The sequence below is a fragment of the Pseudoliparis swirei genome, chromosome 13, assembly GCF_029220125.1.
Source record: "Pseudoliparis swirei isolate HS2019 ecotype Mariana Trench chromosome 13, NWPU_hadal_v1, whole genome shotgun sequence".
Classification (NCBI taxonomy): Eukaryota; Metazoa; Chordata; class Actinopteri; order Perciformes; family Liparidae; genus Pseudoliparis; species Pseudoliparis swirei.
In genome coordinates, this window is record NC_079400.1 from 8,482,345 (window position 1) to 8,495,540 (window position 13,196).

The window sequence follows — 13,196 nt, forward strand, 5'->3', positions numbered from 1 at the left end:
TCACAAGCCGCCTGCATTTCTCTGATATTAATGCAGCATCACTCACGCCTCACACGCTTTTCTTTCCTGACCAGCTTCAAAGAGGAAATGAGAACGGAAAGGGAGAGAGAATCAGTTGTTGCACAAACACAAATGAAAGTTTACGTTTATGTTCAATACAATGCCTGTTATTGCTGCAGATGCTTCACATACATTCCCATCCCTTTGGTCACAGAACCCTCGACGCACTACCACTGGCTTGAGAAAACTACACTGTAGAAAGCAGAGGTGTGGACCCGAAGACTTGGACCCCTTGGACAAGCGAGAGTTATGACTGTAGACACAACTTTAAAAAATACAAAAAAGATATGTTATATATATGTTATTTGCTCAGGATGCAATAGGAAATCCATAATTGATTTTTTTCATCCCATCATAATCTCCATCACATACTTAAAAAAAACAGTGATGCTGATTTGGTCCTTAAATTATTCATGAAAAATGCTTTATTTATTTATTTGCCTGGCTCAATTGTTGGAAGATGTGTGTGTGTGTGTGTGTATATATATATATATATATATATACATATATATTAAATTAATTAGTTTTGTTTTATTTATTTATTTATAAAAAATCCACTATATATAAATTGTGGCTTTCTTTTCACCAACTTATCAATACAATTTACAATGAAAACAACACAAACTCAAGAGTAAATGATATGATGCGTTCTTTCTTCCACGTTCAGCTTCAGTTGATGAATATAAAGTATCGATGGGATCGTTGATAGGTGAAATCTAGAAACACTTTCTCTTCGTCTGGTTCTCGATAGCCAACCCTACTGACCAACACTCTCCTGGCCAAGGCTCCATCTGCGAAGACCTGTCAGTTCCTTTTCTCCTCCATTCATCCCTCTGCCTCTCTTTCACTTTTGTACTCTCCTCCCGTTTCTCACTCTCTCTCTCGCCATCTCACACGTCTTCCCCCTCATCTTCTGCTCCAGTCCTCCCACTCTCTATCCATCTCCATTGTTACCTTTATCTCCCTCATACTGTGTCTGTTCTATTTTTCACTCAAAGATGCAGATACACGTGACGGTCCACTGGGCTCGGAGCCCTCTGCAGCGGAGATTTGGCAGATGCTTCTCACACTGTATAAATCCACCAGGCCCTTTTTCCATTTGCCTTTTTTTTCCTTCGTGGAGGATGCAAATTCACTATCCACAAGTGCTCTGAAAGTTTGAGCGACCGCTGTGGACCTATATGTTCCACTTTGATGAGAAGCAAGAGACCCAGACCCTCTGAGCCCAAGTGTCAGATATAGTTATAGAGACAGGTACATTTAACCCTCCTGTTACCTTTAGGGTCAATTTGACCGGATTCAATGTTTAATGTCGGTGTTCTTTGGGGTCAATTTGACCGCAGGCTGTTTTTCACTGTGTCAAACATATAATAAATATCAACTTTTTTTATATATTTAAAGGGCTATTTAGGTAGTCAACAAACAAACATAAAGTACCTCACACTTATACTTGGGAAACAATATTAATTCTAATAATTTTCTGGAGGTTTTAATTGCTGGGGTCAAATTGACCCCGAGGGTAAAATATGTTAGTAAATGTAAAGGTAACAGGAGGGTTAAGAGAGAGTTGGGAAATGGAGAAGGATAAACATTTTTTTGAATTAAACATCAATGTCTTAGACGGCTACAGGATGAGAAGTACTGAGTTTTCAGAGTCAGTATATAAGTCTGAAATTGTGTTGGACTCCATTGTTTTTCAAATTGTGCGGGCACAAAAATAGCCCAAAAGAATAATCTCAGCCAAGATGCAATTTCCTCTTCCTCTGCCTTGTTTTTGGATTCATTTGATCATTTGATACCTAAAGACTTGGCAACCAGCACCTGTCACCTTTATGGACTTTTCATTGAGCGAGTAGGAGTAGTTCACATTGATCTTCAGCAACCGATCGCTAGTGGGTGTGCACTGATAGCTGGCACCACAGTTTGTCTTCGTCTGTGACCGCCATGGAAAAAGAGGTGGGAGGCGCATTGGATCCACTCCATGTCCCCTTATTGACCTTTAGTCTGCCGATGGAAATGCTCCTCCATGCTAAATGCACTTTGTCGGGTCTTGAATGTACCTTTTATAATGTCAGCCCCTCTGTGGAGCTTCAGCTTCGACAGGCGTCTACTTGTATTGAGTCTGGAAGGATGTCTTCAGGACCTTTTAGTCTCTTTGTGGCCGTCCCCTGAACCGTCCACCACATGTCCTCAGACAATAGAAAAAGAAAAGGTGAAAAATGGACATCGAACTGTTTACTGGCGGCGGCGGAGGTAGCCAGTCTACTAAATTCATACTTTCTCTCTCATTAAAAAGACAGCCAGCGTCTATCGTGTTGGCGGGACGACACACGATAGACGCTGTTGAGTCGGCTTAGCCTGCTGCGCGGTTGCAATGGCAACTGTAAGTGTAACTGTAAACATGGCACGCCGCACTGACCATCCTGCTGTATTGATTTGAACGGCGTAGTCCGGTTTCAGCCTTTAATAATTCCATGCCGGACTCTCTTGCAAGTCTTGCGCCCCTGACTTCCTCATCCCGCCGACACATGTGTCAGTTTCCTCATCAGCGCTGTCTGACATCCTCCGCCTACCTGCTCACCTGCGTCTCACTCATAAGCGGTTGGGGATTTGTTACGGCAATAAATGTAAAGGATGAAATCAAATGATCAATAGCAGAGAAAAATGTTTACTTGTAATATACATTTCAAAAAATGCTAATTGATAAAGCCAGCTTCTGAATGCGTAGGCATTTTTTTTTTTAAACACGCAACCAGTGAAAATTGACAAACAACCCCCAAAATAAATATAGAATTTAAATTGTGTCTCTTATCCCTGTAGGTACCAACATTATCACCACACACACTGCTTTTATAAATACCATCTTATGTACAGCATTCGGCGTGAACCAGATGTTTGAGCATACGTTTTGTTTCTCCATCGGCGGAACCAGTTAACGCTGTGACCGGTTGTGCTCTCTTGTCCTTGGTGCTCACAATGTACAGCTGCTGTAGGTGATGTCACACACACACACACCTCCAGGGTCTCAGGGTGCACCAGCAGAGCTCCTACGCTGGTGAACGCTTTCTTCTATTGTGTTCTGCATTTTTCTGCAGCCTGATATCATCCAGGGTTGATGAATAATTCAAGTTAAAACCAAGCAGATAAAATCCCCCTCCTAATTTCTACAGGCTACATTTGTATGTATTGGATAATGACACTGAGCAGATGGCAAATTAAAAATTTCTGGAAACAGAACTAAAAGCATATGTAAGAAAAATCATTACATTTGAGCCATATGCTGCAGTTAGCCTGTAAGTCACACACAGACAGACACACACACACACACACAGCCTCACTTTTCATTATACTCAGCCAATCATAGTTATCACCTCGACGGATTTATTCCTGTCTCCATGCCCGGTAAATACAATAACAAAAGCAAAAGTGGCTTTGTTCCAGTAAATGAAATGCCTCACTGATAGGAGGGAGAGAATCAATTGCTGTTAAGTTTTACTGTGTGTAGGCAACGTGGAGACGCTGTGACTGTGGCCGTGGAAGAGCTGTCAGGGAATGCTTCAGATCAATAGCATCCAGAGTCTGACAAGCACTCCATCAGCGGCAGAGCGAAGATGGAAGGGGAGCATATGTGTACGTTTGTGCCTGTGAGAACAAGATATCTCCTGCTGTGCCTCCCCAAAGCACTGAGGGAAGATGCCGCCATAACAGTTTGATTTTTTATCTATTTTTTATTTATTATTCCTGTACCCTGAGAGTGCCGTGACTAATACAGCTAGCCTGGCTTTAGTGCTACTTGATCCCACTTTGGTGAGGATCTATCATGTTGCTCATGACCTTGGGGGGCCTTGATGCTCCATCCAGCCACTGTAAACTCTGTGTGTGCACGTGTGAGTGTGTGAGTGTGTGTGTGTGTGTGTGTTTGTGTGTATTTCTATCAGCATGTCAGAGTGGCTTATCGAGGTAGAAGTGAGCCGTGTATGTCTCATTTCAGAGAAGTGTGTGCAATGTGCCAGTGACGCTGATGGAGACGTGACCAGAACCTCAGTGAGCCACTTTACACTCTCATTATGCAGGATTTGCTTGGACCCTCACACCCGATTGCCTATCACAGGCATACACACATACACACACACACACACACACACACACACGCACATGTGGCCCCCTGCATGTGCAGCACATTGGCAAAAAGCAAAAGCACGCTTTTAAGGATAAATGCGTATATATGCAAATGCAGGTGCACACATGCATATAACAACAGCACAACCATAGACTCATCTTCCCTCGGCGATATATTTGCCTGACTATTTTAACAAACATTCCTCCTCTCCGCTTGCCCATACCCCCAATTTGTCAAACGCTCTGCCCCGTGGCTCTTCAGCGGCGCCTGATCTCTCTCTCTTCTCCGTGCCGACTACGCGATGCATGCTTTAGTAGAATTCAGAGAAGTCTCCCAGGCTCGATGCAGTGAGATGGGTGCCATGTGCTGTGCTGTCTGCCAGCCTGTAGTTCATGTATAATGCATCCCATTTCCCCCTCAATCGTATATGCAGCGTAGGTGACGAGACATTTACCGAGTGGATGCCAAGTATGACCTCACGGCAAAGGAACAGGGGTCAGCCAGTGGGGGTGAGGCACATGCCGTACTGTGGATACTAGAGAACATAAGAAACCCGGTGGAGAGACGGGCAGGGAGAGGATAAAACAACAATGGATAATTAAGTCAAAGTATACGGAGATACAACAAAGAAGAAGAACAAACTCAGTGAAATGGGTACATTGACTCTATTACTGTTTTTTTAATTTTCAGGTACGTGGATAATACTTTACTCAAGTACTTTCACTAGAAGCCGCTTATAACTTCTCAATGTCATTTCACAGGGTCATTTGAGACTTTCTACTCTAATGCAATAATTTGCAAACTGTTATGTTTAGCATTAACATTTTTATTCAATATGATAAATGTAACGATACTTCACTCCAGTGGAACTTAAATGGCACTTACTTATGATACTTTTGAAGTTTTACTTTCTTGAAGATATGTTGTTGTTCTAAGTTTGTAATCATGTTTGATGCACTTATTGAAAGTCGCTTTGGATAAAAGCGTCTGCAAAATGACATGTGATGTAATAATGTGATGATATAAACCACAGAGCAGGACCAACTGCAACAATTCAGAAAGGGCCATTTCACATTATGGGCACTGTCACTTCTGACGCTCAGTTGGTGTTACTCATAATATATCAGTATATTGTCTAGGATGTGGCCAGAATGTTTGTTCAAAACATTATAAATAGTGAACACATATTATCAACAGAATATGAAGAGGTTACAGTGTTGACCTCATGTCAGAGATGTCTTAAAACAGTTTTTATGTAGCATAGATATCTACTGAAATGAGCATCCCTATTTTTTTGGACTGTCATCTGACACATTGCACATTTAAAGTTGTACTAATCAATATTTCTATATTAATAATAGAGCCAATCCACTTGTAGTTTGAAAGGCCTCACTCGTAGTCAAGGATCCCACAGAGAATTATTCTGTATAAAAGCCTACTGTACACGACAGAGAAGCCAAGTTGTCACCTGGCGGGTGGACATTGTATTTGTAATGAGTGTGTTTGGTTTAATTCTTACTATATGATAAGATAATCCTTTATTAGTCCAGCAGCGGGGAGATGTAAAGGATTTATAGCTGCAGCGGGTATAGTGCAAACAAGAGACTATTTTAATGGATGAAGGGAAAACCTGCAAGAACACACCAGCCGGTATGCTGGAGAATTAGAAAAGAAGAAGATAAAAATAAACTTTCACAGTCTGTAAATGTGTTGGTATTGTTCCCTCCCCCACACGGAGCCCACATCAGCGCACTGGTTTGACCCTTGCAAAAGGCCTCTTCACACAAGCCGACTGAACCCAGCTGGTGCACACTTGCATCATGATGTTCACTCAAGTTGTTTGTGCGAGTAAATGCAGTGCATGCTTCTCCTCACTCCAATCAGCTTAGTCAAATTCAGTTTGAGTTCATTCGGAAACAAAAGGGATCAGTTATGAGGGCAGGAGATTACAAAAGGGTTGATGTAAAGTCAGGATCAGGGACTTGTTCTTATCAGGTTCACCTCTTTGAGAGAGAAGATGCTGTTTTCCAAAAAAGGAGAGTACATATAAACTTTTCCTTCACACATGAGAGACCCGACATCACAGGATTCTTCTTCTAAATGTCATTGACTCTAAAGGTTGCATTGCCGATGTCCATCAATATTCTCTCTCACAGAGCGAAGTGTATCTGTAGGTTCAGTATGGATCATTTCCATTACATTTAGATCATTGCTTACTTTTTCTATTCATACCGATGTTTTAGAATTTGTAATGCATTGTTCCTTCCTTCAAGGGAGACTCTGGTTTTCATTGATTTCCGGCCATATCTATGGCGGTTAACAGCTTTTGTGTCTGTGGCCTGTGACCATATTTGTTGTTAATCATCTTTAGCATCAAATACTTTATATTATACATCATTGGATTATTCCCGAGTCGCCCAAGGTTTATTAAATTGAACAGGCCTCCCCGACCTCTCAAATACTGGACTGTATGAGTCCATTTGGTGAATATTGTTTTCTTAGAATTATTTCTAAATCTAATTGATAGACATTGTAATATGTGTGTTATAGTTTAATGTGTATTATGATGGCAGCAGAAAATTATAATAGGAAATGTGACAATGACCGTGGACAAATTACTCTCTCAGAATGCAATTTATTCCACCCGGTTCAGCAATAGCTCTCACTCCATGAGCTAATCAGAATAAATAATAAGAGACCAAACCAACAAGCGGCTTGGTGTGACAAACTATTACCCATCAACGGCAGTGTGCTCTTTTAAATGTAGCTTAGCTTTGTGGCCACAAGATGAATTACAAACTGTCTGAGATATGAGGGACCAAAGTAAGTGCTTCATCTCTGTCATATGGATGCCATAGATATTTCTACTCTATATAAAATTGGCTCTGGAGCTCCACATTATATTCCCACAAAACTGCCGTTGAATGATGGGATAAGAAGACAGAGGGTTTTTTCCATAGAGGTCTGTTTGAACAGCCATTCGTGGGCCCCAGTGGATGAATCCTTCCTCCAGCACCATCATGAGGTTGCCTTTTGTTGTTGGGAAATACTGCACATTATAATTGTTGCAGGTTTGAATAACATATCATATTTTGTATAACTATGTTATCCTATGTTGGCAATGACCTCTTCGTGGCACCTATTTTCCATCTCGTTATTCTTATTATCGTTATACTTCCCCATGATTTATGGCCACTCCCTTCTTACTGGGAGAACACATTATTTTCTTACCCCCCCCCCCCCCTCTATCTGATTGACAACTCCAAAATTACATCTCTGTTTTTTTTTCTCCTTTTTTTACAACTGCGCTTTCTTATCTGTCTCCTATAACCTTCAACTTGTGAATCTGCCGTTGAGACCCAGAACTCGTGACCTCCCTCTTGATAAGACCGCATTCTCTCCACAAATGCCATAACACAAAGAAGTCATCTTTCAATGCTCCCTTACATACTCAATATCTGTGCATGTTCGTGTGTTCAGGAATAGTATAACTGAGGCCAAAACACGTGTGTGTTTGCACTTCTCTGATGAACGTTCATCGTCCTGCAGACTTGTTCCTTCCTGCGCAGGAATAAATTATCAGAAGCTTAAAGGTTGTATATTGGATCTCATTATTTTAAACATCTAATCTGAAGCTTGTCAAGAGGAGTTACAGATAATTCCACCACGGTAGATGGAGATTATTTGCGTTATAGTTCAATGCCCTAACAACTATTTTAAATTTGGTGAACCCCTGAATGTTTGTGCAGCGCCATTATGTGAAAATATAGATTTTTCCAGTACTTATTGTTTTGGAATATCTTGGAAAAGTTGCTTTTTTCTGTTTCATGATGTGGAAATGGTGTAGTTGGTTCATACTTGTGTATTCTGTTCTCAGTTCATACAGTGTCCAGTTCTGCTCACAGAGACCTCTGACCTGTGTGAGGCTATATGTTTTATGTATTTTTATTTTTTGTTGCCTAAAACCAAATATGCAGTGAAAAAAGGCACATTATTATTGATTATTTGGTATACTGTCGATTTTAGCAGATACATGGGAGTTCATCTGCAGAAGGATATGGTGGTATATTCTAAAAAATATATGCAGTTTTGTAATAATTTGTTGTTCTTCTTTTTTTTAAGCATAGCTTAATTTAGCCAGAAATGAGTTAAAACAGGAGTTTAAACTATTGTTGTTGTTTTTCACCCTGTTGATGCATTTTCTCTATAGGCCCAATAATGTACATGCATTTAAATAACGATGAATAACTCCCAGCGTGATAACAATAACCTCTTTGTATGGATGTAGCAGAATGCAATGTGTATGGCACCAGGGTCACAGGAACATATGTGTTCTTCATCTGTTTTCTTCCTCAAAACATATCTGAACACATCTTCGTGCCGAACAACAACAACAGATTAGAGACAATAGGGGAAGAGAAATATGGTTTGCATTCAAATTGCTCAAGATGTTTACTGAGGATGAATTGAATGGCATTTCTTGAGAAAGGAAGCTGACATTCACATGTTAAGTGAAACAAATATTGTTTTGGTGGCATTTTGGTACTTTGGTGGTACTTTTTGGATAATCAGTGGATGCACACAAGCATATAATGGTTAAATAATTAGAAATATAAACCAGAATTATAGACTTTATATAGAGACAATGCAAGTGTGATTAATACAAAGGAGTGTGAGATCTTTTTTTTCTTTGTGCCGTTTACGAGTCGAGCTGTTATAAAATTAGGTGTAGATGGGGGTGTCTACTCCTCGTGTTCAAAATTAAAAATAATGGTTTTTGAGGGCTAATGCTGGCAACTTTTCTGATATAATGAAACAATTGGAAATAAGTCAACATTCTTCTCAGTTTTCTCTGAGGCGGTTAAAAAACAGACACTAAAGATAACAATGGATTAGAGGGGGAAACAAAACGAAATAGAGGCTGAACAAATAGATTCCATCATCAAAAACTAAATTAGTTGGTATTCACATAGGATGCCGTCGTCCACCCACTCACACAAACCTATGGACCGTATAGGAAACCGTTACACACCTACACATTCTACACAAATATGAAGACGCACGCGTACTGCTGTGGTCACGCATCACACCACATTTTTTCGACGAGAAATGATTAAAGAAGAAAACTAATCAAACGATCTGTGATTAATTCATTAATTGTTCGAGAAGAGAATGATCTTCATGTCAATCATATAAATTACATGTGTACGGCCTTTAGATTGTGATGCTTGTCTATTCTTTGTTATCAAATGTAACATGTTACTTTGCACCAAAACATAACTGAGAATGCTTTTTCAAAACATCAAAAGCACCACGAGTTTTTAAAACATTCTAATCATGATAAACACCAGGCTGGTCTCATCCAGCTGTCGAAGCTATACATACACAAATCAATGTGTTTTGTTCTCCCCATAATCATGAACAAGGATGTACAGAAGCCCACAGAAGCACACACAAGGCGGGACTGGATGTGGATAAGTCCAACAGGTAGCGATCTTTCAGTCAGGAGACTTTTTTTCGTTCCCCATCTTAAGAAATATGTCATTGTTGATTTATTTGTCACCTAACTTGCTAATAATTTAACCTAAAACTAGTTTTGCTGTAGACGTATTTTACGATCTATTCCTGAACCTAACCAAGTACTTGTGTTGCGAAACTGAGTAGCGTTAGTTTGCACATGTTGCTGGTTTTAGTCGGCAAATAAATGAAAAATTATTTTCGTAGCATTTCATACGAACGTTGTAAAAAACGTAAGCAGGAATGTTCCTGTGAAACTCATGTTGGTATAATGGAAGGGTAAAAGCCAACTGTTGCTCTTGTAGCTCGGTGCCTTGTACTGTGCAGTGGATGTGCAGTTTGAAAACAATCTGTTTTGTACATCTGCATTTCAAACCAGGGAAACCCAAAGAAATGGGAAACCATGTTGTTTTTCTCAATAAATAAACAAATAAAAAACACCTGGCGAAAGAGAACGTGAGAGAGAGGGAATTGAAAATAATTCTGGTGCACAAACACTTGTCTTTAACATGGTCCTTTCAGCACCAAACACAGCAGATGTTTGCACCTTCACATGCCTCTCCTAATTCCTAAAAGCACATATGTCTGTCTGATTCTCATTTTCTTACGAGCTCACATTCATGATGTCTGTCGGAATGCACCCTCAGACTTATAAATGAAATGTATTGAAATGTAGACATTTCATGTACACTTGTCTTCAGAAGGTCCAGTTTTCTGTCAATATGAGAACAAAATAAATTCCCAGCACTCCATCCTTAATTGAAAAGCTCTTTGGCTCAAATGAGTTCTGCAAATTTCATGAATTATTGAATGAATGAAGAGATGGATGTAAAGTGGGACCTAAATGTCGGATCTTTGATGTTGGCTAAAAAGAACGAAAAATAACCCACTTTGCAGCTGCTCGGATCTGACTGCTTTCTTTTTCTCACTGTCAAAAAGTGGCAAACTCCATTTAATTGGCGAGATGTTTTGTGCCCAACCACTCTCTGTATTTCATTAAGTTGCGAGCCAAATACCTGAGACAAATGGACAACATTTCCAGCTGAAACCAGTCCAAGCTTCCTGTCTCTAAGCTTAAAATAAGTTTCAATGTGGTGGTAATGCTTATAAAAGGTATTGATTCCATGGAAGCATCAAAGATCCATATTTCACCCAATTGTTTCTGCAACATTTTAATTCAGTTTTCTCTCTGAATGGGTCTGTTGGGTTCAAAACAGTCTCTACTGGCTGAGCTGGTTTCTTTTTATGTCAGTAGCATGATGCCTATAGAGCTACAAAATGAGAGTAGTTTAAATCATCTTTTACTTGGGTATTTGGTCTCTGTTACATGAATAGAATAGGAGTAGAACAGACCTTGAGCTGGGCATTGTTGTTAGTTGTATCAGCGAGGCCATAACATGTTTTTGCAGCTCACTGGGAATCTGCAAAAAATGAGACCAGCCAGCCCTGTGTTGCATTCAATTGCTAAATGGATCCAAATACCTGCAATGAACTATCCTTAACCTTAACTTCTCGAGGTCAATGCCTAAGTTTAACCAATTGTCGCTGCCTCGGCCAGCTACCGAGGGCGGGTCTTCCCAAGAAATGCAGTCATGGCTAGGCAGTGGACACAGCTGAGAGCTCCCTGCAGTCGAATGGCTGGATAGTTAGTTAGAAAGCTTGTGGCTGGATAGTTAGGTAGGTAGGTAGTTAGGTAGCGTGTTGTTCTAGCTTGCTAGTTTCTTACGTTTGGGTCCTTCTCTGGCTCCTGCACTCCAAACCATGATAATTGGAAGTCGTAGTCCCTTTGAGGCGTGTATGGACATGAAACTAAATCTATTGGATCATCGCTGTAAAAGATTAGGTAGTAGCCTAATGTTCTCGAATTAAAAAAGAAATTAACAACAATTCTTAAGGTTCGTTTTGGTATGAAATATCCAATCCTAAAGTTTAATATTCTGTTGGGTGCACTTCTTCTACAGGTGAGCTGAAGCTGAAGTTTAGGAGTTGCAGAAACCAAGAAACACATTTAGCAGCTTAAAGTCAGTCCACTTTCAAATGTTAGGTGGTCGTGCCTCTTTTTCAAATTTTAATTGGTGCTAGAATCTTGGCTATCCTCCAAACACTTTGTTATACCAACCTTTAGTATTAGAATATCCAAGAGACAATGTGAAACATTGAGTCTACTTTAAAAAAAAGAAAAGGGGTAAAAAACAACAACAACACCCCTTCCAGCCTCACAACGCTACAGTAGGCTACATATTCTTTGCAGAATTCACAGACTTCTATTATGAAGCACAGCAAGTGAGACGAATACCTTGCATTTCATTAAAAATTGTAATCAAGAAAATAATATGTGGGCTCTGTGTGTGGGAGAGAGAGAGAGAGAGAATATGAAAAAGAAAGTTAGAGATGAGTGCTGGAACAGAGAAGCGGAGCTGATGTGTTGTCAGATGGACCCATAACCTGGTTAAGGCAGATCAGAGAGGGAGAGTCGGGAGAGAGAGAGAGAGAGAGAGAGAGGGTAAGCGAGGGGGAGAGAGAAGGCGGGTATGTCATGCACAGCACGAAGCCTTTTCTTCTCCTGTTGTCAATTAAAACCGGCGGCTCTGCACCTGCATGTGGATGCCAGGCTGGCGCTTCTAGCCAGCATTCACCTCGGCTCAGAGCTCGCTGTCCGGCCGGCTCTTAATGAGGGGCTTTGTATGGATAAAGGGGGCCGGCGTGTATACTCAGGCGCCCATACATGGCAATTAGGGTGAACCAATCTTGGGGAGATCAAGGACTCATGCCTCTCTCTCTCTCTCCCTCTCTCTCTCTCTCTCTCTTAGAGTCCTTCTTTATACTTTGCCTAAGTAAGACTGATGGACGGACGTGTAGATATGGGATTGAAGATTTTAAAATACGTGGGTTTGGAAATGACTAACTGTAATCCTCACAGGCTGAATCATAGCTGATGCTTTCCTCAACGGGAATGTTAAAGCAAAAATATATTCCAACATTTAATTTACATATTGTATGGAAAGACACATCTCTTTTTTTTTTTCTCGAGAGGCTCACTTTGTATTTGGAGTTTTGGAAATCATTACATTTTCACCGGGTTACATTTTACAGCTAGCACTCGTCTGCACAACAGTGAAACACCATTTGAACGTGAAGGCTCAAACAGATGTTGTATGTGTCGATGACGTGAATTGTGACGGCAGTTGAGTCACTTCCAAGATGTAAACTCCAGAAGCCTCGATTATCTTAAGAATCAGAATCAGAATCAGAATCAGAAACAGGTTTATTGCCAAAATGGTGCAACATTTGGACATGACAAACAACAATCAGGAGGGAGGAGGAGGAGGAGGAGCGGGAAGAAGGAGGGGTGGAAGAAGAGGTGGTAGTGGGGTGACAGTCAGTCAGTCAAAAAGCTAGATGATGCTCTGCAGCTGATGGAGGAGCAGATGATGGACTCAACGATGGCCTTCCCTGGCAGGTTGAATTTCCTCAGCTGCGAAGAACATCACAGGATGAG